Consider the following 26,892-nt stretch of genomic DNA (forward strand, 5'->3'; position numbering starts at 1 on the left):
GGTAGGTGAACAGCGGCATTTACCTAGAAAAAATCTACTGCTTTCTGCAATCATAACAATTGCGTTCTCAATGGACCAAAATATTACAACAATAACGGAAGTTTGATGTCCTTTTCGATCGGTTTGTTGCATCATGGATCTCCTCCACTGACTTTGAATGATTTATTTGTCAGAGAAACGTGGAGTAAGGAGGACGGTTGGAAAGAAAATGTTGATAGATTTACTACCAGGAGTGGTCAAGTGGACCAACAAAGTCTAGGGACTTCTGGGTAAACGCTAGGGACAGCTGTTAAGCAGAATTGATGGGTTGAACTTTGAACTAGGAAAGGAGAAGCAGAACATGTTGGGGAAGTTTGGTGCCTGAGGAGGTAATTCTACCATGGGAAGATGTTCTTCGGCCACAAAAACCTATATGTAATTGATGGCTACAGCACCATGAAAATAATATTGAAGTGAGACTTATTTAATTAATTAATTTGATTAGATTAAAAAAGTTAAGTAAGTTAATTAATTATAATAAATATAATATGTTTTTCCTAAAACACCGTAATTATCTTTTTTAATATCCTACATCCCTCTCTTACTTGATTATGATTAAAAGAGAATAAAAAAGGTGGTTTAGAAGAATAATTGATAAATATGAGAAATAGATGTTATGTTTTGCTTAGTGAAAATTTGTTTGTTTTCAATATTCCTTAATCAAGCAAGCATTGAAATGGGCACGGCACAACGAACACCTTTGGGTATGCAACTTAAATGGGATACAATGATATATTCCTCCTGTATTGGAATATAAAAATTACTTAATTAAATTGTCTAAATTAAGAAAATTATATGAATTACTTAATTATAGTAAATATTACTTGATCTTCTTAAAATATGTATATGATTTTTTTTTCCTTAGCTTGTTTTATTCTCATAGTAAGGTTTCGCTGGAGTGCAAGTTGGGGAAAGGGAGGGAAAATGAGTCCCTCCCTTATATGGTTAGAAATTTTGGAGGGTCCCTCCCCTACTCCCATTTTGACTCTTCTTCAAATTGGAATTTTTGAAGGAGAGCTAAATTTTTGAACCATTTTACTTTTGTATTTTTTTCATTATTATTACCCATAAAATATTTATTGTAAAATTTATTTTAAATAAAAAATACATTATTTTAAGTAGAAAATAAAAATATATTATTATAATTTAAAAAATATCATGATAAAATTTAATTTAACTAAAAAATATCATTACAATAAAAAATTATATGATTATAATTTTAGTTAATTTTTAAAAATATATTATTTTATTAATTAAAATTTATTTTAAAACTGAAAGAAAAAGCATGACCAAAAGAGAACAAAAATTTCATTTTTAGAGCATCTAAAATTTGTTAATTCGATTATTTAAATGTATTATATTAGTTAGAATAAAAAAATTACTGCAATAATTTTTTAATACCCATATTAATATGACAAGATTGGATTTTTATTAAATTATATAATTTTAATTAAGATGTAAATTAAGTTATATAACATATAAATAAAAAATGCAAACTAACATATAGGGATAAAGTGGTAAATTGATTATCACTGTCACTTCCTTTCCTCTTTTAAACTAAATAAGGGATTATTAAATATCTCTTCTTCCCTTTCTCTTTAATCAAATCAAACAAGGTAAAATTAAAATCGTCCTCACTATCTCTAACCCTACCCTTCCCTTCTCTCCCTCCCGTACCCCTCCCCTCAAACCAAACAAGCCCTTATGGGAACCAAATAATAGACCACCTTAGTCCTTCATTGACAATTTTTTCCTTTCACTGATTATTTTTGAATTCTAAATATGAGCCCACTCTGATGATTTACATTGGCTTCCTTTAAAGGGGATTTTATTGTACATCAAGATTTCACTGGACATATTATAACCGAATTTTGGCATAAGTAGGCTCGTTGGAATTTGGAAAAAAATTACAATTCTAAGTATTGCTAAAAAAGTATTTCAAAATAGCAAACGCACCAACAAGTACTTTAAGATACTGGGTGCTACTGGAAAAAAAAAAGAAGAACATTATAAGGAATTGAAAGTAACATATTTTTTTGGGAGAATTTCATTAACAGACTGCTGTAGGAATTTAATTTCATTCCACCCTAAATAATTTTGAAACATCACTGCAGTCTTTTAGGGTCAAAATAAAATTAACTTATCTAGTAAAAGGACCTTGTTGCCCCTTATAAACCCAGGTTGAAGCTCACTCCCTCATCCATCTCTGCTTTTTTTTTTTGCCTTTTTTCTTCGTCGCCACGACTGAAGTTGTATAAGATCCTCGTTTTCCTAATCTTCTTAGTCTATCATCGTCACTTATGACTGCTTTATGGTGCTCTTGTTACTTGATCTTTCTCTTTTACGCATCTTCAAGGTGTGAAGAATTTCTGGAGCTTCAATAAATCTGGGTCCTAGGCCACTCCCTTTGGGAAAAAGTTTGTTGCTCATGCCATTAAGTTGCACAACAACTGTGGAGCCCCTCTTCAAGTTTCTCCAGCGACTTTGTCATTCCCTTCACCACTACCTCACCTTGACTCTCACCCTCCGTCATGGTTCTTCAATTTCTTGTGTTGTGGATAGTGAATATACAGTGTGTTGTCTAAAAAACAATGATTTTGTGTCATGAAAATTCTTATTTGTATTGTAAATTCATGAATTTTAGTTGTCCAGATAAATGGTGATTTTGTATTGTGAACGTTCGTATTTCTATTGTAAATTTGTAAATTTTAGCTCTACATGTTTTGATGAGATCTTGCTGATAGAATAATAATCATTATGTGTTGGCTCATTTTTGATGTGGTATTTAGTGTCCTTATTAATGACACAATAATCATTATGTGAAGATGGTAAAAATTACTTGATGGAAGGTATTAAAGGCTGAATTTTGGGAACGAAACAAAGAGAAGATAAGTGAGATAAGACCAATTACAAATGCTACTTTAGAAGAGTGGAACAAAATGTTTGACATCAAGTTTTATGTGTCAATTCATTGCATGGTGGTGAGAAAATATCCATTGTTATATTTCAATTTGACAATTTGATCTAAGCTAGTCCAAAATGTGTTCAAATTTGTGTATATAGAATTCACACAACTTTCATTTTGATGGAATGAAATATATATATATATATATATATGACGAGTGTATTAGTCAGTTAATTCTAATATTTTATTTTTTCCCACCAATTTCTAAGTTTGGGAGGGACTATTCACAACTGGAATACACAAATTTGCAACATAGAAACATAGATTAAGAGGAGAAACACGTCCATTTGCAAGTAGACTAATTTAATTCAAGAAGTTCTACAATGTAATTTGAAGGTTTGGAAGCTACTATTCACAACTAGAATATGCCAATTTACAATAAGGATACGTAATTTAACAAGTAAAACACCTTGTTTAAATATTTACATAGTGCAGTACTTAGGACAACTTATAAAATTTGCAAATTTATAACAAAAACACAAAATTATAGTTTTTTAGGAAACACACTATATATTCATTATTCACGACACAAGAAACTAGAGAACCATGACAGAGCATGAGAGTGGTAGTGAGGTAGTGGTGGACGGAATAACAAATTCGCTGGAGAAACTTAAAGGGGGGCTCCACAGTTGGTGCTCAACTTAATGGCATGAGCAACAAACTTTTTCCCAAAACAAGTGGCCAAAATTGCACAAATTTTTTAAAGCTCTAGAAATTCTCCACACCTTGAAGACATGTAAAAGAGAAAGATTGAGTAGCAAGAGCACCACAAAGCATTCATGAGTAATGGTGATAGACTGAAAAAATTAAGAAAATGAGGACCTGGTACAACTTCAACGGTGGATGCGAAGGCAAAGGACGCCGCAGAGTTGGAGGAGGAAGTGAGCTTCAATCTGTGTTTATAAGGGGCGGCAAGGTTTTTTTACTACATAAGTTAATTTCATTTTGACCCTAAAGGACTGCAATGAGGCTTCAAAATTATTTGCGGGTAGAATAAAATTAAATTGCTGCAGCAATCCTTTAATGAAATTCTCCCTTTTTTTTAAAAAAAAGGACAAAATGAACAAACAACAAAAAATATAAAAGCCTGAGATATTATGGGTTACGGTCTTCTTTGTCTTTGTATCTTAGCCCAGTGTAGAGTCCAATCAATAAAATCTCACCCTCAGACCTGAAATAAGAGTGCACGACGTTTATCATTTTTTTTCTTTAATGAGTATCATAATTTTTTATTAAGATGATAATAAATATTTTTTTGTTTCATATTTTGCGACAAATTACATGTCACTTAGCCAGCATCTACATTAGTCATGATTAATGGATCATGATTTGTAAGCGTAGGAACTAATAAATGGGGGAAAACTAAAAGAAAACCGAAAAGGATGAGCAAATTATAATTATTTTAAATAAAATCAATTATCTAAGAGGATCCAAACAAATTTGTTGAATTATTAGTTCCTATTTATTTTGAAAAGGATTAGCAAACTTGATGCATTTTTGAAAATATATAATAATGTTTTCTTCCTGTTTATCTTTTTTTCCTCTTTTGCAACTAGGCTACGTTGGGCTTATACTCCAATAATTATGTAAAGTGACCCAATCGGTTGTAGCTCATTTTACTTGTGCTTTAATGAACTTGTCTTGTTATCAAAAAAAGAAAATCATCAACAAGAGTTGGTATAGTTAGTAAAAAAATTGGTTCATAACCTATGAGGTTATTATTTCATATCCTGCTACTAATGTGATGACCTTATTGGCAGGCAACTATAGGTACATCTTTAAGCGTAGTTGCCCTAACCCTGAGTCTTGAACCCAATTCACCTAAATTTTTTTTTGCAAAAGAAAAGGGGAAATGAGCCTGTTGATCTTAATCTATAGGTATATGGATATTGAATTAGCATATTAGAATGTGGGTACCCCAGAAGATAAATAGTCACCCCCTAAGTTTGAAAAAACAATAATGCTTGAATTCAGAAATACATCTATGGTAGAAGGTTTTTTAAGCATATATAATAATATTAATATATTTGCACACAAAGATAAAATTAATATATTACATTATACTCCATTCTTAATGCACTATGATCCTGTAGAGTCCAAATATGTCAAGACTACTCACATATTGAGAACAATTGCACTTATCTGAGTAGGGACTGTACCACTGAGTTTGTTATTTCCTAAAAACCTGAGTTGGAGAAAAACAAATTATCCTTTAATCCAATCATGAAGGCATGTTAGGAAATCCATAATTCAATTACTTAGGATGGCATATATATTACATGTGTGTTAGCGAACTCAGATTAAAAAGTGATCACAAAATCTGTCCTATGATGTTATTGAAACTCAAATACCTACAAGAATCAGCATATATATAATCATCCAGATGTAGAACACAAATACAACTAAAGGCTGTTGATCTTTTTCCCCATTAGAAATAATAATGTGTGTTTGAAAGATAAGATGGATAGTTAGTTGACTCCAAGTCTCCAACCTTTTTCTGCCACATAAAACACATTATAGGGAGGAGAATAAAAGAGAATTGATTATGGAAAATTAGTGAAGAATCCTTGGTAAACTAGCAAGTCATTATGAAGCCAGTTGCTAGTGGCAAGGACATTGAATTCTAATGACAAATCACTCTGCTTGATGAACATTTCAATTTGAACAAACTAGCATTAAGGTTGCCCTATAGTGAAGCAGTAACTACTGTACAAAAACTAAGGTATTTATTCAGTTTGGAGATATCCAATGGAAACCACCATTTGATTTGCTTTTTCCTTGGAAGCAAGTTGAAGGACAATCACAGTCTATGCTTTTGGTCTTTTTATTACATCATTGCCATAGGCCATTATTTGAGATCATGGCTACATACCAGCTGCTAGAACCCCATGAAACAAGAGCATTACGAGAAATAAACTTTCATAAAAGTGCAACATGATTAAGAAACTCAGAAATGACGTAATAGGTTGACTAGATCCCTCGAAATTCCACCTCTGATTTCTAGGACAAAAGGTGTCACATCCCAAAAATTTTTATCTGGCAATAAAGGATCAAAAACTGGGATGAGGGTCAATGTAGGAACTAGACAGGGAGATAAAACAACTTTTGATATGAAACCCCAAAAAGGTTTTGGTTTGACATTTTCATAATCATCGGTCTAGGAAGAGCAAAATGAAAAAATTTGAGAAAAATTCTAGAAAACCCCTTAAAAATGAGAAAAGTGTAGAGTAGAGGTTTTGAAAAATCGTTTGAGACCCGAAAGGTGGAATTTCAGTGAAAATGAATTATCACAGAATTTCTCGTAAACAGAGGTTTTTCGGTAAATTATTGGGGAAATGAAGGAAAATAATTGTTTAAATTAGTTAGAGGCCTCAATAAATTTGGAGATTGATGGAAAATTCATCTAAATGTTTATTTGAATTTATAAAATTGCTTTTAGGCCTTGGAAACTCAGGAATTAATTTGATGGAATTTATTTTCCCACGGCAACACCGATAGAGGCCTAATCGGAGAAAATTCAAATTAAATACCTAGAGATGGTGAAAAATTCTGAAAATTTTCAGGTCATATTCTCATATTAAAAGGTGAATTATCATGGAGAGAAATAAACTTTTGGAGGTCTGAAAAAGTTGTGAAATGTTACTAGTGAATAGTAATTGATAAAGTTTCTAATTGGTTTAAAAAAATTATTTGGTTTGTGGGATATCTTTTTGGACCAGCTCAAACCCTTTTGGGGGGCTCACATTGAGCCCATTAAAGGCCCAATTTAGTGCAGAATCTAGAGCTTCAATTAATTAAAGAAAAATACAAAAATTAAGAGATATTTGTGTGGAAAAATCTAGATTATGGCCACTTGGAGTGATCTGAGTATTTTGGACACTTGATGACTGCAAGATAACCCCTATAAGGTGTCCAATTTGGCCAAACAAGGAGGAGGAAGGGCAGATCAAATTTTTCTATAAATAACCCTTGAAAATACAAAGAAAATGTTGGAAAATTGGGAAAAATTAGGGGAAACCCTGTCACTGTTCATTGTGCCACCTTATACAAAATTCTTGAGAAGTTTTAGACAAGAAATCATCCAACAAATACCAAGGAAACAGTATGGTATGTCCAAGCATCAATATCTTTAAGTTTTACATTGATTAAACAAGGATTTTTGCTTGAGAAAATGCTGGAAAAATAGTAAAAAATTCGGTTGAGATGTGTGTCGCTTAGGAAAGGACAGAAACCTTAATAATCAAGTGGAATAAGCAAGATTAAGTGATGTATGGATTAATTTTTGGATGAAATCAAGGTTAGGGTTTAAGGGGAGATTTTCAGCCAGCCCTGTTCATGCAAGAGCTGATTGATTTTGCTTGATTTGATAATTCCAATGGCTTTAAAACATGTTTTTGTGTATGGATATGATGTTGGAAAGAATTTAAAATCATTAGAATCAAAAATAAAATTTTTGGAAAATAAATACCCCCTATCCGACCAAGAGGAGTTCATGGGCAAGGGGTTTGAATTTTAAAAATCTGATTGAACCATTGGATTCCTCATGAAAAGTTGTGTAGGATTGAGTCATGAGATGGTTGATTCTAAAGAAGGAATCAATTGGTTAAAAAACAAAGGAATAGGGGGGAAATTGTTGAGTTAATGTTTAAGTATTGGAATTAAGTTGTTTCGTGATTAATATGACCTATAATTATGCTTGGTTTAATAAACATTGAGAGGAGGAATTAAGGAGAAGCATTGCTCCTTGGAGGAATTAATTGGACAAGCTTTGTAAAGGTAGCTTTGAATTATAATTTGATTATTTATCTTTCTTGTTTGTTGTGATTGATGTTGCTTGGATTAGAGGAACTTTGTAGTAACCTTGATTGTTTGATTGACGTTGGTTATGCTTTGGCCAAATGCTTTGTGGTATTTCAATGTGATGTTCCTCTCCTTGCATGATATTTGATATGAATTCCTATGAGTTGAGAATGGTTTGGATTGCATGACATTTTACAATTAAACTTGTATTGATTTACATGATAATTATAATTTATATGCTATTGAGATTTCTTCGAAATCTCATTCCTCGTATGTTATTTTATGCACTAATAGAAAGTGGACCAAGCATGGATCAAAGGAAGGACTTGGCCTTGGAATGAATTGGTTTTGTAGATGTTATGCCATGTTGGAAACTTTTGCAATGGATAATGAACTTTACATGGATTTTGTAATAAGTTATGGATGACATTTGATATAAATTATATTGTTATTCCATGTTTCAATGTTAGAATTATGCTTGAGGCATTGTGGAAGGATTGTGGTTGAAGGAAATAGGGGAAATAAATCAAGAAAATGGTAATTAGAGGATAGAAATTCCCTAAAAAGTGCCAAACTTGTGGCACATAAAATAATGAACAATTGTTGGTTTTTTGGAAATGAAACTTTACAAGCAAATAGATCTCATTTTTAGCTATAAGACAAGTAGTGATTCATTAAATTTGGAGTTGTGTGCTAAGAGTTATGCCCTTCCAAATTTGGATAAATATACTGGAAATTCAAAAATTTACCAAATGAATAGTACACTTTGATGAATTTTTTGGAATTATTCTAGATGGAATTGGACCTAATGATTGTTTCTCCTCTGTAGAACTCTTAGAAAGCTTCACGTGACACTTCATTTTGATTTTTCTAGATTTAGTTATGAATTTTCAAAGTTGACCAATTTTTAGATGAACAGTGTACGGATAGGATGAATAGTAAAATCCTGAATTTCAATTTTTTTCATCGGGAAATGTTACGAAATGACTTATATTGGTTCCAATTGATGTATAATGGGATATAAAGAGTGGTGTGACACTTTTTGGTATCAGAGCAAAGGTTCTGGCTCTGTTTTTGTGCACTGTATTGACTGTTATGTATTGTACACAATGAATGAAAATTGTTGATTGATTGTAAACTATTGTTTGATTGTTGATTGAATGTTTCTAGTTGGATTATATCTAGGCAGAATGGTATGTTATAGACTGAGTTGAGTGTAGGATAAGCCATGTCCTGCTGTAGTGATGACTCCGGGGAAATGGTAAACTAAAAGATACCGAGGGAGCCGTTCCGAGATTGGTACCATCTACATATTTCCAACCTCGATGACTTGACTCCAACACCCGGATATTATTAGCATCTCTGGGAGATAGAGGACATATGTTCAGAAGGGGACTCCAACGACCTAGCCAGGTTAGAAAGGGTTGATGCTCAGAGCACTACAAGACCTCAGCCATATCTTGACGAGGCAGGTCCTAGTGCCATCATGTCAGTACCTATCAGAATGGTGAGGCCAGAACAGCTTAAAGCTAAGGATCTGCCAATCGAGAAGAGGCTATGGTTGATAAGAAAGGAATTTAAAGATTATAATAGTCTCTTCCAGGAGTTTATTAAGCTCGGTAGACATATACATCCGACTAAGAATTAGTATGTTATAGTCTACCAGGACTACTTCTACTACTTGAGATTATTGCATAATGAAGTAGTTGAAGGGGGTCAGTTTGTAGATGATGCTTTGTGGTGTTAGGTGCTATTAGATACGTTACCTACCACCTGAGTTTGGTAGACCTAGATCCAGCAGCTCTACAAACCCTCTATGCCCAGTAACTTCGATCGGCTGCTAAACGATTTAGAACTTTTTGTAGTTACTCTGTTTCCCTCTTCCTCTGTTGGGTTGTAAATATGGGATGACTGTATGCTATATAAACTGTGGTGGGCTGTGACCTTACTTTTGTTAACTGTGCCATGTATATATATTGAAAAAGTAATACAAGTAGTGTTTATGTAAATTAATGATTTTGTTCCTTTTGTAGTTGAGACGAAAATAACAAAATGGTAAGAGAAAGACGATGATCAAGAGGTAGGAGACCCGGTACTAGGAGAGAGTCGTCAAGACCCCCTGTTGATCCAATTGAATGGATAATGGAAAGGTTAGAGAAACAGCAAAGAAATATGGCTGAGATACAAGCCACACAAGTTAGGCAAGAACAAGAGAGGGATGCTGCTACAACTACAATGGTAGCGACAGCACTAACATGATTACAGCAACCTGGGCAAGGAGTAACCGGGACAAGCCAGCCTATACCACCACAGCAACCAAAAAAACCTGCTCCTGTGAGACCCCAACCTGCTACACAACCTGATACGCTGCAATAGTGGATTGTAAAGTTTACAAAACACAACCCTCCTACTTTTGAGGGAACTTTCGATGTTTCAGTAGGAGAGGATTGGATAAATCGGCTAGAAAAGATCTTCAATATCCTGGAATGTCCGTCTGAGAGGAAGGCTCATATGGCAATATACAAATAGGAAAGGGAGGCAGATAGATGGTGGAAGAACACTGAGTTGGTCCTTCAGGCCAACAACACCCACATTAACTGGGAAGTGTTCAAGGACCAATTTTTCTTGAAATACTTTCCCCGATCTGTGAGGGATGAGAAAGAAACAGAGTTTCTCACTATAAGACGAGCAGCACATGAACCCTTTGATGAGTACCTAGCGAGGTATATCAAGGTGTCCAGATACTCCACTTATCTCCAGCACATGAATGATGAACGCTAGTTTATAGAGAAAATGATTAGGGGGCTAAAGCTTGAATTGAGAGAGAAGGTAGCCCAGAGACAGTTGGAATTTTTCAATAAGGCAGTAAAAGTCTACCATATCATCGAGAATAGCCAAAATCATGCTGAGCTTGCTAAAGTAACCTTGCGAGCGAAGAAGCCAAGGGCAAGAGTGGGTCAGGAAGGCACTTCTTTTGGTGGTAGCTAGAAGAAAAGGAGATTTAACTGGAACAGGAAGTTGAGGTGAGGAGCCCGATAAGGAGACACAGAGAATGTCTGTTGGGGAGCAAAGAATGTTCGCTAAGAAAGGGAATGCGAGTGTTGTGGCCGGAATCATGGAGACAAACCGTGCATGATGGGTCAGAATGTGTACTTCAGGTGTGGACGACCCGGACATTTTGCTAGGCAGTGCCCATAAGGTGCCGACAGCACGGGAAGACCTCAGGCATAGGACAGGGTGTTTGCCCTCAGTTGGGAAGAGGCTCGTAAGTCGCCCGAGATGATCCAAGGTACAGTTACTGTGAATGGCTACCTTATAGATGTTTTGTTTAACTTAAGTGCCAGCTACACGGTTATATCATATGATTGTGTTAGGAGCTTAGGTCTTGCTACTGACACATTGCTGTATGATTTATGTGTTTCCACTCCTACGGGAACGAAAAATTTTAACTTCTACTGTTTGTTTAAACTGTATTGTCTGGTATGCCCACTGCTACACTACGTTAGACTTGATATGCATGCCTTTCTATGATATTGATGTTATCCTTGGTTTGAATTAGTTGTCCTCCCAAAATGTTCTCCTTGATTGTAAAAACAAAACATTGATGCTTCCTGCCTGGGAGTTAACCCCAATGGCAGAAGTAAAGTTGAATATGATTTCAGTGGCTTGAGCGGATAAATAGTTGAGGTAGGCTTGCCAGGGTTACATGGTATTTTTCTCAGTGAAGGCAGAGATGGAGGAAGGTGCCTTTCGAACTAGGTATGGACATTATGAATTCCTAGTGATGCTGTTTGGTTTGACGAACGCACCTGCCATATTCATATATTACATGAATAGGATCTTCTGGCCATACTTGGACCAATTGTTGTGCTATTCATTGATGACATTTTGGTGTATTCTAAGTCACCAGAGGAACGTGAATAGTATCCGTGAATCGTATTGGGCATATTACGAGAAAAGCAACTATATGCCAAGTTGAGTAAATGTGAATTTTGGCTAAATGAAGTGAACTTCTTAGCCCATGTGATAACCCGAGATGGAGTGGCGGTGGACCCAAGTAATGTAGAAGCCGTGTTGAATTGGGAGGGACCCAAGACAATAACTGAGGTGAGAAGCTTTCTGGGTCTAGCAGGGTACTATTGAAGGTTTATACGGGATTTCTCTAGAATTGCCTTACCACTAACTGAGCTCACTCGGAAGAATCAGCCATTCAATTAGGATGCAAAGTGTGAGGCGAGCTTCTAGGAGTTAAAGTAGAAGTTGACCTTAACTCTCGTGCTAATAATCCCTGATCCTACATTGACATATGTGGTGTATACATATGCGAGTAAGCAAGGATTAGGATGTGTGCTAATGCAGCAGGGTCGAGTGGTCGCTTATGCCTCATAACAGTTAAAGACTCATGAGGAGAATTATCCCACTCATGATCTTGAGCTGGCAATGATTGTGTATGCCTTGAAGATCTGGAGACATTTTTATATATGACCATCGAATTGTATTGTGATCATAAGAGCCTCAAGTACCTGCAAGACTAGAAAGAACTCAACATGAGACAGAGCTCAAAGATTACGATTATTAAATCAAATACCATCCGGGAAAAGCGAATGTGGTAGCAGAAGCATTGAGCCGGAAAACGGTACAGGTGGCATCATTGATGATAAAAGAACAAGAGTTGATTGAGAATATCTGAGATTGAGATCTTACCAGCCAGATAAAATGGCGAGCCAGATTAGTATTGTAAAAGTAGAAATGCAAATAATTGAGCAGATTAAGAAGGCCCAACAGAGAGACCAACTAGCCGACATTTTAAAAGCCAGAGTGCTGAGAAATGAGACGAAGGAATTCGAGATAACTCAGGAAGGGATCCTGAAATATAAGAGAAAGACTTATATACCCCCGAACTCAGAGATTAAAGGGCAAATTCTGGAAGAGGTACATAAGAGTCGGTACATCATACATCCAGGCATGACCAAGATGTATCAGGATCTAAAGGGATCATTCTGGTGGCCTGGTATGAAGAGAGATGCAACAAACTATGTGTCGAGGTGCCTCACTTGTCAGAAGGTAAAGACAGAACACCAAAAGCTGCCAGGATCCTTACAACCCCTGAGTATTCCGGAATAGAAATGGGAAAGCCTTTCCATGGATTTTGTGATGGGATTACCCCGTATATCATTAGGTTATGATGTGATATGGGCGATTGTGGATCACTTGATGAAGTTAGCTCATTTCTTGGCCATTAAGAAAGATTATCAACCAGAGAAACTAGCGCAAATATACATCTGGGAAATTGTGAGGTTGCACGAAGTACAGGAAATGATTATTTCTGATAGGGACCTAAGATTTCGCTCTAGATTTTGGAAAGCATTACAGGAAGCCATGGATACTAAGATGAGTTTCAGTACAACTTATCATCCTCAAACTACAGGCAAACAAAACATACCATTCAAATGTCAAAGGATCTACTGAGAGCTTGTGTCCTAGATTTCAAAGGGAACTGAGATGAATGCGTGTCGCTGGCGGAGTTCGCCTATAACAACAGTTATCATTTCAGTATCCAGATGGCTCCTTATGAAGCTTTGTACAGGAGGAAATATAGATCACCGTTGTGTTGGATTGAATTGGGAGAAATGAAGACATTTGGTCCTGATTTGGTAGAGCAAACCCCACAGCAAATAAAGATGATCTGACAGAGGCTACTCACAGTGCAAAGTTGACAGAAAAGTTATGTCAATGTCTGGAGAAGGCCTCTGGAATTTGAAATTGGAGATCATATTTTCCTAACAGTTTTTCCAACCACAGGTATAGGAAGATCAATCAAGGCCCGTAAATTGATGCCAAAGTTTATCAAATCTTTCCAAATCTTATCAAGAGTCAGCCTAATAGCTTATAGATTGGCCCTAGCCCCTAATCTCAGTTAGATTCATGACATCTTTCATGTTTCTTAGTTGAAAAAGTATCAGCCAAATCCCTCACATGTCTTAAAATACGAAGACATAAAGCTGCAAGATAACCTCACCTTTGAAGTGAAATTGGTGAAAGTGATAGATCGACAGGTTAAGTAGCTGCGGAATAAGACTATTACGATGGTCAAAGTCATTTGGAGGGATCTAACTCAAGAGGAGGCTATGTGGGAAAAGAAGGATGACATGAAGGCCAAATACCTAGAGTTGTTTAATTAAGGTATGTTTCTAAATTTTGAGGATGAAATTTATTTAAAGGGGGAGGAATTGTCACATCCCAAAAATTTTTATTTGGCAATAAAGGATAAAAAACTGGGATGAGAGTCAATATAGGAACTAGACGTAGAGATGAAACAACTTTTTATATGAAACCCTGAAAAGGTCTAGACTGACATTTTCATAATTATCAGTCTAGGAATGACAAAACAGGAAAATTTGAGAAAAAAACCAGAAAACCCTTGAAAAATGGGAAAAGTGTAGAGTAGAGGTTTTGGAAACTTAGTTGAGGCTCAAAAGGTAGAGTTTTGGTGAAAATGAATTATTACGGAATTTCCCGTAAATAGAGGTTTTTCGGTAAATTATTAGGGAAATGAAGGAAAATAATTGTTTAAATTAGTTAGAGGCCTCAATAAATTTGGGAGATTGATGAAAAATTCATCTAAATGTTGATTTGAATTTATAAAATTGGTTTAAGGCCTCAAAAAATCAGGAATTAATTTTAGGGAATTTGTTTTCCCGCAATGATACCAATAGAGGTCTAATTGGAGAAAATTCAAAATAAACATCTAGAGGTGGTGAACAATTCTAAAAATTTTCAAATCATATTCTCATATTAAAAGGTGAATTATCATGGAGAGAAATGAATTTTTGGAGCTCTAAAAAAAATTGTGGAATGTTACTAGTGAATAGTAACCTTTAAAGTTTCTAATTAGTTTAAGATAGTGATTTGGTTTGTGGGCCATCTTTTTGAACCAGACCAAACCCTTTTGTGGGGCCCAATTTTGTGCAGAATCTGGAGGCTTCAATTAATTAAAGAAAAATGTAAAATTAAGAGATATTTGTGTGGAAAAATCTAGATTATGGCCACTTGATGATTGCCACATAACCCCCATGAGCTGTCCAATTCAGCCAAACAAGGAAGAGGAAGGGCAGACCAGATTTTTCTATAAATACCCCTTGAAAATACAAAGAAAATGTTGGAAAATTGGGAAAAATAAGGAGAAACTCTGTCATTGTTCATCTAGCCACCTTGCACAAAATTCTTGAGGAGTTTTAGACAAGAAATCATCCAATGAATACCAAAGAAACACATAAAATAATAAGCAATTATTGGAGTTTGGACATGAAATTTTACAAGCAAATAGATCTCATTTTTAGCTTTTAGACAAGTGGCGATTCATTAAATTTAGAGTTGTGTGCTAAGAGTTATGCCCTTCCAAAGTTGGGCAAAAATACTAAAAATTTGAAAATTTACCAAATAAATAGTACACTTTGGCAAATTTCCTGGAATTATTTTGGACAAAATTGGACCTAACGATTATTTTTCTCTATAGAACTCTTAGCAAGTTTCACGTGAAAATTGGAACCACTTTGTTTCAATTTTTCTAGATTTAGTTATGAATTTTCAAAGTTGACCCATTCTCGAATAAACAGTGTAGGGACAGGATGAACAGTAAAATCCTGAATTTAAAATTTTTTATCCGGAAATGTTATGAAATGACTTATATTGGTTCTAATTAATGTATAATGGGATATAAAGAGTAGTGTGACAAAAGGACTAATGGCTAGTATTGATTGGCCTATATATCTAATACAAATTAAGATATCTGGATAGTTTATGCGTATCTGAAGAACTACATGAACAGGGAATACTCACAGCTGGGTGGGTTAAATTTAGAAGTCCACCGATATTTGATGGAATTGAATCAGAAATATTGTTATTTCTCATAACTGTGCAAGATTGTTAACCAACTTGTCATTCTACGTTCTAGGAAAAAATAATTAAAAGGAAATATATTGATGTAGCAGGCAGGCTATGAATTATCTTGGAAGTCATTGCCTGTCATTGCCTTCCAACTTACAAGACAGTCAAAGATTTCATATTTCTTATAAATGCTAGTGAGGAACTCCAATTAGATATTTTACTTATTCTCCGGCATTGGAATTATGCTTAGTTCTTATTAATCTGCAGAAATACATGCAAGTAAGTAGTGATGACAGTTACAACTCTGTAAGAGAAGTCATATTGTTAAATGATGGTGGTATTGGACCTTCAAAAGAATTCTCCTGGAACCTCCTATTAAAAAGTACAGAACAAAAATTCTACTCAGTAAGCACAAACTTCTGGAATAGAAAATACCAAGTATCAAAACAAGTATTTATATTTCACATCTGAGTCTTTATAAGGAAAGATTTAACTACATTTTATAAATAGGAAAGGAATTAAGTGATGAGAAGGGGAAAAAAAATCAATCCATTAGCACAAATAGCTGCAGCAAAACCCCTCTGTAAACCCACTAAAGGAGAAGCCTGAAATTGATCACAAGGAGACTGTAAACTAATTATCTTCGATGATGAGATAGTAGATACTTTTGATTAATGCTTCTCAAATTTCATTCTAACCAAAGTCATTCAATTCCTTGAAATGCACACACAGTTAAAGGACTTCATGCAGAGTAGCTGGATAAAATCAATGCTCATTAAACATCAAACACTCTATTTAGAATTTCCCATACCACTTCAAAATGTTTAAGAGATTCAACATCCTAATTTTAAGGAAAAAGAAAACAGTATTGACAATATTGTCTTACAAGACTGTAAGCTTAGACCAACTTCCTATGAAGTCTGGTATCATGCCCGTGAGTTTCATGTCTGAAGCCCATCTGGACAACCAGAAAAACTTTCAAAGTTATTTCATTTTTAATATTATAATTATCATGTAACAGACAAGAAAAAAGTAACACTGTCTTACACTGTCACCAGGGTGTTAAGGTGGGAGGAATCTGGCCAATAAGTCTTGAACTATCTCAATAGCTCCACAGAAATTTTTATTGAAATTGATATCATCTACTGATCACCCAAAAATCAATAAACTGACATAATCCAAATTCCAAAACAAAGTGAATAATTGTAACTTTTTTGGCATATGAGGAGTAGAGCCGGGAAAACGGGCCGAGCTCATCGGGCCGGCCCGTTTAGGCCATGAAATTATGAGGGCTAGGCTTGAAATTTTTTCCCTCAATGGGAAATAAGTCTTGGAGGGCTGGCCCTGGAGGGCTGAGAGCGTAAAAGGGCTGGCCCGTTTAGGCTCTTTTATAATTTTTTTTGTTTTTTTTTAAATTTTTATTTAATTCTAATATTATTAATTTTTTATATTGTTAATAATATTTCAAATGTTTAGTTATTATTATTATTTTAAAATTAAATTTTACAGAATGATTTGATTTATTTAGTTTTAGACAATAATTTATCTAATTAAATTTTTAAAAAATAGGTTAATTTGGACTTTAATAATAATTTGATTTATATTATATACGATGATATTTTTAAACTATATATATATATTTGATAATAGAGTATTTTTATACTCGTGTAAATAGTGATTCTATAATTTAAATTAGAAATTCATGAGTTTCAACAACAATGTTTCTCACATTAAAGTAAAATAATAGTTAGATTGCAAAATTTAAAAGTAAAATTTCTATAAAGAAGAAAAACTTGATATTTTTGTTACGAAAAAAAAAGCATACTTATGAAGAAGAGTAATTAATTATAGTGATGATGAAATTTCAAAATATTAATGATAATGTTTATTTATTGCACAATTGCACTATAGATAAAACTTTTGGATGTTGTTATCATGTTAATGAATGTTTTAGATGTTCTTAGATGTTGATGGATATTTATATATGATGATATTTTGTATTTGTGACTTAATTTTATTCATATTTATGTCTTTTATTAACAATTTCATTGGTTTATCTTTATTTTTTATAAAAAATATGAGAAATATAAAAAATAGTTTTTTTCCTTAAAAGAGCCAAAAGTCCGCAGGCCGGCCCTGAGCCTTGCAGCTTAAGTGTCAGGCCTAGCAAATTTGAGTATTTTTGAAATTTCAACCCTAGAGGGCCAGCCCTTTTAAGCTCGCCAGCCCTAAAAGACCGGCACTGGAGGGCCAGGCCGGCCCTGATTCTCACATCTAATAAGGAGCCTCACTACATTGAAATGAAACAAGAATGTCAGGAATGTTGCAAAAAATAAATTGCCAATGCTACCATCAAATATATTAAATGCAGTATATAAATAACCTCATGATTCATTATTTTTTATTAATTAAAAATGATATGACAAACACATATTTGAGAAGCAAAATATAATGCAAGTTGTTCATATCCGTGAGTGTTACTATAACCTTCAAGTCACAGACATTAATTCTTTAATCATAAGTATTTCCAGAAAATTGCTAGCAAATTGCTAGCCAACATGCTGTTAGATATCTTCTATATGATAATCAAACATAAATGAAACATATACATGTCATCTCAAGGATTAATATTCATGGAGTTAAGAGAATATATTTCTTATAAGCCCGTCATTAGAAATAGAATCTCGTGCTTCCAATGTGGGAGACTCTTTCAATCTGGTCATAACAAAATCTACAGATGCAGAGTGTACTGGAGCTTACAATTGTTCCAATTTCATGAGTTTTCCTAGTTCAGAGGGGACAGACCCAAAGAAGTTGTTTGATCCAGGACCCCTGCAGAATTAACAAATAATTAAGTGGATGGATGGTATCATCATGATATATTTTTCATGGAATCAGAATTCTAATAAAACAGAATGGCCTTTAATTAAACTATATAATTATTCAACATCCTTCATTATCAATTCCAAATGTTAAAAAATGCCCTTTGAAAACAAAAAAGAAAAGAAACAAAATATCACTTTTGAATAATGCGATATAACTTGGGTACACGAAAAAGTTAAAATATTAAAGTTGCCAGTTAAATCACCCACAAAAATAGAGAAACGAAATAAAACGACAAAGCAAAAAAGAAGAAAGAAAGAAAGAAATTGCTTCAAGGGGAAGTAGATGACTTACAATACAATTAATTCGGCAAGATTTCCCAATTCCTTGGGAACCTCCCTTGATAGAGAGTTGATGCCAAGGTCCTAATCAGGATAAATTTACAATAAAGTGAGTTCATGAGTATTGATCTAAGGCATAATGTAACATCCCAATTTTTGAGTCTAGAAGTACCAGAAATGGCCTAAATTGGACAGGCTACTAGACCCCTTTTAGCAGAGGTCCCAAAGATGTGAAAGAAAGTCAAAACAATTTTAGGGACTAAACTACAAAGTAAAAGTTTTTAGGGGCTAAAGTATAATCAATGTTAGAGGCTCTAGTAAAGTCTTAAAAGCCCAGCAAGAGAAAAGAGGTTAAATACAGGCCAAAAGTTAAGCTAAAAGCCTCAAAGAGATGGTTTTATAAGGACGAGCCCAAGTAGGGACAAACCTGTAAATTTAGAAAGTTACAGTGATTAAGGGTAAAAATGAAAAGCATACAGAAAATTTCAAGAAAATCTCAAAAAAGGGAAATAATATTCTCAGACTCTGTTGTGAAGAGAAATGACAAAAATACCCTTGAGTCAACTTAAAAGGAATTTATGAAGCTATGGGCTGTAAAAAGTATACTATTTGAGGTAATTATTTAAAATAGCAAGAGACATAAAAAATATACATAAAAATGAGGTTAAATGATTGAAAGGTTGTACTAATTTATAAAATTAGTCCTGCGATCAAAAGGCTAGTGGAATGGCTTTAATAAATTAAAAAGGCGATTATGCTGATAAAAGGGTATTTTAGTAAACGATTTTTATGCAAGGCTTAAAGGAAGTGTTATGGCCTCAGAAAATTTATAGATATTCTCTAAAATAAAAGAAAATTTATGGAGTAGACAGAAGAATTTTCTAAGCTCTGAAAGGCAGTCAAGAAAGTCAGAGAAATATGGGCCAAGTAAATTAGAAGGAAACTTAAGGATTAAGTTTTGATCCAATTGCTAGGATTTAATCTCCCTTCTCCTCCATCACATTTGTTACGCTTGGCATCTTCTAGAAGAATGATGTAAGAATGATGCAAGAAGATAATGTAATGATGATGCAAAAGTCCACTTAAAGTTCCAAAATTGCCCTTATCTTTTTTATTAGCCACCGAGGGTATTTTGGTTCATTCAAGGCCAAAGTTTGGCTATAAATAGAGCCTCTCCGCCCATTTTCAGCCAACATGAGTTTTAAGAGGGGAAACTCTTGTAAAATTGATTCTTAAAGCATAATCAAGAGGAAGATACCACTTTTGATCATCTAAGCTTGGATCTAAGGTTAGTAAGTTGTTCCCTCTTATTTCTTGCTTTGTATTCTAGAGTTTAATAGTAGAAAAACATGGAATTCCCTAAGAGGAGGTGCTAGCCAAATTTATATAAGTTTAGGGGAGGATGATTTGGATGTTATATCTAGTTAAAACACAATGGCTAAAGGTTGTTTCAAGTAGTTTTGTGTTGATATGTGAAAGATTTCATGATATGGATGCTTGAGGATCAATTCGGCCAAGTCTAGATCTATACATTAGGATGGGTTTTTAATGATTCTAAGGCTTCCAATAGATTTAGAATGGAAAATTACATGACAACAAGTTGAGACAGTGAAGTTGGAAGCATTAGAATCAAAAGTGAAATTTTAGGAATTCCAAGGTACTATTCAACCTAACTGATTTTTTAGGAAGGAGTTGGATTTTTATTAATCTAAGCTCATATTTGGATTCCTTGGAAAAAATTGTGTAGGATTGGCCTAAGAGCATAATTTTTACAAGCTAGAACATTAATCCAAAAATTAAGAGAAAGAGGCTAAGTTCAAAAGAGTTAGTCTTGAACCTTGTATAGTTTCTTAGTCCTAATGGATTGTCTGATCATTATGGCTATGTTTAGGACCTTGGAACATCCAAGATGATGTTTGATGATGTTGACCAAAGGTTCAAATGGTTGGGAAGTCAAGGGAATGAAAAGAAGAACAAGAGGAAAGCTTATGGTATAAGGTAATGAACTTACCTTTTATATGCTTGATGTGGTATGCCTATGTGTTGGTTTGTATTTGTTGATTGAATGATGTTGTGACATGATGATTGTCTTTGGAAATGCTATTTTTAATATGTCTGTCACATCCAGTAATATGACAACTAGGAATAAGGATATTCCTAAATATTTAAGGGTCAAAAGTGATAAGGAGAAATAGAAGAATTTTGGTAGAAAATAATTATTATAATTTTCCAAGCCAATTATGAAAGTTTGACTAATTGAGAAAAATTGGTCAAGAATAATTATGGAAAATATTTCCAAGCCTCAGAAAATTAAGAGAAAATAAGGACAATGTTCCTTGAGAATTATATGGAATTATAAAATTGGTTTTATGACCAATTTGCCCTTAGAGAAATTACAAAGGAATTTAAGGGCAATTTAAGCTAATTTAAGGTCCTTATTTGGAAAATTCCAAATAAATATATTTAAGAAGGATAAAATCCCAAGAAAATTCCTATGAAATCCCAAGAAATTATAAGAGATTATGAAATTAAAAGAAGACCCTCAAGTATCCAGGATTTTTCCCAATTCTTTGGAAAAGTGGAAAAATCACTAAAGAGAAGGAGAATAGTTTTCCTTTTTATTTAATTATTGGGAAATTCAATTTGAGACAAAGAGGGCAATTTGGAAAGATAAAAATAAGGAGAATAATTTATGGATCTGAGAGAAAATAATTACAGAGGCAAGAGCACTGTAATTATAGAAAAGAAGTTAAACCCGGAGTAAAAGTGCACCGATAAAGTGTTGATCGGAGCCTTGCACTTTACTTGGCCCATAAGCTACCACTTGTCAAGCCTTTAATGGATGATAATTAGAGCTTTCCAAGTGTCAAGCTACCAATGGAGAGGATCTTGACTTTGGAATTTAATTACAATGTGAATTAAGTTAATTAAAAAGAAAATGCAAGACTAAGTAGGCTTATGACACTTGGCTCTTCATTAATTGTGGTAGATGGGATATTTTGATAGCATTGATGAGCTCATCTCTCCCCTAAATCAGATGAAAATTTCGTGCAAGGCATGAAGAGAGGGAAAAAGAGAGAGTTTTGAGGGAAAACCAAGAGAAAGGCATCAACTTTGGTCATACAATCAAGGTTCAAGGTGAGTTCTTGGCTCTAGATGTGTTCTTGCCTTGTTTTCTTTCTCTTTTATGATTGAAAATATGTCTTCTCTCCCTCTTTTGATGCTGGACGAACTGGTTGTTTAAGGGGAAAGGGAGTTTTGCTCATCACACTTGTTAAAATACTACAACACAATTTAGATCCTAGTGTTTGCAAGTGACTATAGGTTGTTTAAAGCATTTTTCTTGGTTGTGTCACTTGAGACCCATTTTCGGCCAAGATAAGATCTGAACCCTAGGATGAGTTTTTCAAATTTTTGAGGCTTCCATTGTGTTCAAAATGAAAAATGGTGTAGGGTAAACCTAAAGAACAAGTGTTGGAAGCCATAGAAGCAAAGTTGCAATTTTTGAGTTTTAAACCCTAAGGGTTCGGTCAAGCTGAAACTAGAAGAGGAAAATTTATTTTGTTAAATCTAAGTAGATATTTAGAATCTACATGAAAAACCATGTAGGAAAAGGTCAAGAGGGAATTTTTAGGGTTTATGGAAAACAACTCTAAAAATTCAAGAAACAAAGATAGAGGCTTTAAGGGGTTTAGGAGCTTCTTGAGTTATGTGATTGATTTTTATGTGGAATGTTTATTAATACTTGCTGCCCTTTTTGGGGATTGCCATGTTAGGGTTTGGCATTTGTGGAAGCAAGAAAGAAGAACAAGAAAAATCAAAGAGCATTGGATTAAGGTAGTAAGATTTAATTAGCCTTAATGTTAAGTATTGCATTGATTGCTATGCAATTTCATGTGCTATTATGTGGTTGAACTAAATGATGATGATGATGATGATTGTGTAGCTATACTCCTTGCTTTATGTGCCTTGGCTATTGCATGTTAGAGTGCTACATGTATGAGGTAAAGTAGTTCCCTATTAATAGCAAAAGGTTGAAATGCTTGTAATTGATGCATGTAATGTTTTGGTTGATTGATCTTGCTATTGGGATTTTCAAAAATCTCATCCCCCAAAAATAATGTAACATTTTAGGGCTTGAACTTCTCAAGAGCAAGCTGCAGAATGGAGGCTAATTATGGTGTCATACCATAAAATTTTCGTGGACATTTGGTTATGTATAATTATCTATGGTTGGTGCTGTAACCCTTAAGCAGGATGTTAGTTTAGAGCCACGGTTTATTTAGTTACTGAACGAATTTCAGCACGAAATTTGGTATGCTTATAGTTGACGTCCTGAACTTCAGATTGATAGGAAGCACGTTAAAAATAGCTAAGTATACAATTTTTAATGATTTTTCAAAGTTAAGGTTTAGAATCTGGAATGAGGATTTTTGGCAAATGGATAATGTTACCTTTCACAAAAATCTGACACTTTTTCATAAGGAATTGGATAACGATATTATTTTTCCTTGAAATAGGACTTAAAGAGCTTTAAATATAATTTTGAACCACCTCATTTCGATTTTTATGGAATAAGTTATAAATTTTTGAAGTTGGGCTAGAAAACTGGATTTTTACCCGATGAACAGTAAAAATCCGAAAATCAGCGTTTTTCAAGAGTTTTTGAGCCCAAGACCATCCAAAGTGGTCTAAAATGGTTTTAATTGAACCCTAGGTGGTTGAGATAGTAAGGTGTGACAATGTCTCCATGGCCATGCATTTTTATACCATCCATAAAGCATAATGACATGTCACTAGTTAATTTAAGTTTATGGTAAACTACATACCATACAGTAGCATCCATCTTGTGCATGTATGTGGTAATGTTTGCTATTGAGATTTTCCTGAATCTCACTCATCCCTAACCAGATATTTAGGTCAATCAACGGTCGGTAATAATGGCATGAGAAGTAAGGAAAAGAAAGTGGAGAATTATTGATGTTAATGAATAATATTATTATTCAATGTGTAATTCTCCCACTTTGTAAATTATTTTATGGATGCAATGATGCCATGTAATTAATTATAATTTTTATGGGATGAATGAAAATATATGAGGATGATTGGGAAAGAATAAGCCCAATTTATGTATGCCAAAGAAATAGAAAGAATTAAAGTAAAGAGAGGTTAAGGGATAAAACGCAGTCATAGAGTAGTGAGCTTGTAGCTCTAGTTTAACCTATCAAATGAAAGAGTTAAGCCACGATATTTGGTAGGAATATAGTACATATCTCAAGCTTTAAAATGAGTGGTAGATTGCCTCAATTGGATATGTACACGAGGAGATATAAATTTCCAAAATTAAGGGACAGAATCTGGAAGTTCCAGTTTTTACCAAATGAATAGTAAAGTTTAACGAATAAACTATATGAATTGGGTAAGGATAAGTCCAATTGCATTTTTTTCCTTAAATAGCTTTCAAAGAGCTTTCTGTATAATTTTAGAGCATCTCAATATGACTTTTATAGAATTAGTTATGATTTTTTAAAATTGGACCTGTGATCTGGAATTTAAATAGTGAATAATAACCCAATTATTTATGTTGGAATTCTTAAATCCACGGGCTTGTGTCATGATCCGCTTGAACTATAATGCTTACGAATACGTATTCTGAGGAGTTAAAAGAAGGATGTTTCACATAACAAGCATATTCAAATTGTCTCTAATAAGATGAAAAAAAAATTAGTCATTTCGAATAAATCCTACCGTCATATCAATCTAAACAATGTGAAACTTTTTTTTTGCCACTTGAAATAAAGAAAACTGATGCTAACATATTTGAACTATCCAAATCAATTGAACAGTATCAATTTGCTCACAATGACCATCTTTTTTTGCAAAAGAAATTGAGAGGATCCTTAGGTACAAGAAGGATTTACAACCGCTATCTAATCGGCCTTACATGTACTGCATATGAGTTAGATTTCCAATGGCTGGAGGTACAGAACCCATCAAATAATTTTGGCTGAGGTTCCTGATTTTAATTAGAGGAAACTTTATGAAAGCCAAAAAAATTAACAAGAAAAACATCTATTGATTTTTCAAAAAAAAAAAATCAAAACTCTTTCAAGGATGTTTTGTAAGAAATTTTAGTAAAACGCAGCTTGGAAAATTAAGGAGTTAAAAAGCATACAACATAAACCCTCCAGCCAGAAACAAGCGGGAAAAGTGCAAGATCAAGATCAGCAATGCATATAACAGAACAATATCAGTAAATTAAGTTAAGGGAAGATAGATATGATACAGTGCAGTAATGTGGCAAGTGCCATTGGAACAGTCGCATTTGATAAATGGATTGAAGTCTTCGACCGCAGTAGTGCTATCAATAGCTTGTCCACTTGATTGAACTCAAATTATTCTTATCTTTTGATTGCATCATCCATGGTTTTGTTGCATTTTCTGGCTCTTTTGGCTATAATTGAGCTTATTTTAGATTAAGAGTCTATGCATTGAGTTAGTGTCTTTTTGAGGGTAAAATTTTCATAATTAGTTATTAATTGTATTCAATTAATTTTTAGGACAATTGATGCCTTAAATTGTTGCTCAGTGTAGGACACCTGAGATTGGAGCCAAGGTTGAAGACTCAAGGCACACAAAGCAAAAGAGGAGCCTCTGCCATGGTTCGCCGCGGCACACTTTTGCCTTCATCACGGTGAATGTCTGCCTTCAAGAATGAAGCTCTCTACCAAGGTTTACTGTAGTGAACCCACTGTTCGTCGTGACGAACTCCTCGTATCAGTATATCCAGACCCGACTATTTTGGAAAAAATTAACTTGCCCACTTTCATGAACCGACCCAGACACGTCATATTCGGGTTAGAAACCCTATTTTCAGTATGAATGAGGTCACACACTGACATCTAGCCACCATCCACGTTTTCTCTTCATCTTCTCTCATCTCTTCCACCAGAACCCTAATCCCTCACCTTCCACTATCGCCTTCATCCATGGGCAACACTGAGTCAATTTCGGTGGAGATGTTTCTGCACACCATGAATGGCTAGGCTTCTTCTAGCTCTTGAAGATGGATGATTGGCATGAGTTCTAAGAGCTTCAATAGGGGAGTTTCAGTTTCATCTTAGTTCTAGCTATGTATTTATGATTTCCTAGGTCTACGATTTGTAAATTCTTAGTGAGACACTTTGGTTGATTCTGTAATCATTGGTTAATGATTTACATTTGTAGTTTGAATTGGTTAATGTTGAATTTCATGCTTCAATATATGTGGTCACATATATGTTCTTTGTAACTCTCTTGATTCTCTTCATCTTGCATGGTCATGTTTTGATGATGAGGTGATTTTCTGTTGCATTAATCATTCTTAAACTACACATTAGGTAAGCTTAACAATGTTTTCATTAATGAAGTTTATTGATTTAAACATTGGACTCAATGAGTTATTGAGGTTGTTATCAAGAAAACCTAATGAATTTATAAAACTCCCAAATCTTTAGAGAACTATGATTGCCAAGAATCCATTTTCAAGAGGTTTTATCAATTGATTCAGTACTTGATTTCCATCCATTTCATCTTAATCTCCCAAAAATCCAAAAATACATTTACATTCTATTGCATTTTATCTTAATTACAAGTCTCAATGAAAACCCCCAACCTTTTCCAGCTCAATCTGCATTACCATGGCATTTAGTTAATCTAGGATCATAATTTTGGCTCCACAAGTGAAACGACCTGAGGTTGTGCCTATAGTACAATCCTTGGTTTAATTTTGAAATTGGCCCCAAGGTGTAAGCAAAGACAAGACAAGGTCAGCATTTCAAGTGGCGCCGTTGCCGGGGAGCTAAGAAATCGGTTCTCTAGGTTAGCTTGTGTCATTTGGTTGTCAATTGAAGTTTTGATCCTTTTAGGTTGCATTTTAGGTAGTTTAGTTGCATATTTGTTCATAGTATAGGTTTTTATCTTGCATAGCATCAAAATTTTTTGGAAATACAAACAAATATACTGATTTTCGACACTTTTAGCATTTTAACCTTTGCA

The 26,892-nt window shown here is 34.1% G+C and overlaps 1 protein-coding gene across 1 annotated transcript in view; it reads right to left on the reverse strand.

Moving 5' to 3' along the window:
- The window catches only part of LOC114712150 (probable LRR receptor-like serine/threonine-protein kinase At1g56140), a 68,424-nt gene extending 43,238 nt beyond the window's left edge, over positions 1 to 25,186 (reverse strand). Inside the window, exon 1 of the mRNA XM_028896615.1 lies at positions 25,142 to 25,186. The gene's annotated coding sequence lies outside the window, so the exon portion shown is untranslated. The remainder of the gene's footprint in view (positions 1 to 25,141) is intronic.
- Between the last annotated feature and the right edge of the window lie 1,706 nt (positions 25,187 to 26,892).

The sequence above is a fragment of the Neltuma alba genome, unplaced genomic scaffold, assembly GCF_004799145.2.
Source record: "Neltuma alba isolate B1F8T4 unplaced genomic scaffold, ASM479914v2 tig00011337_pilon, whole genome shotgun sequence".
Lineage (NCBI taxonomy): Eukaryota > Viridiplantae > Streptophyta > Magnoliopsida > Fabales > Fabaceae > Neltuma > Neltuma alba.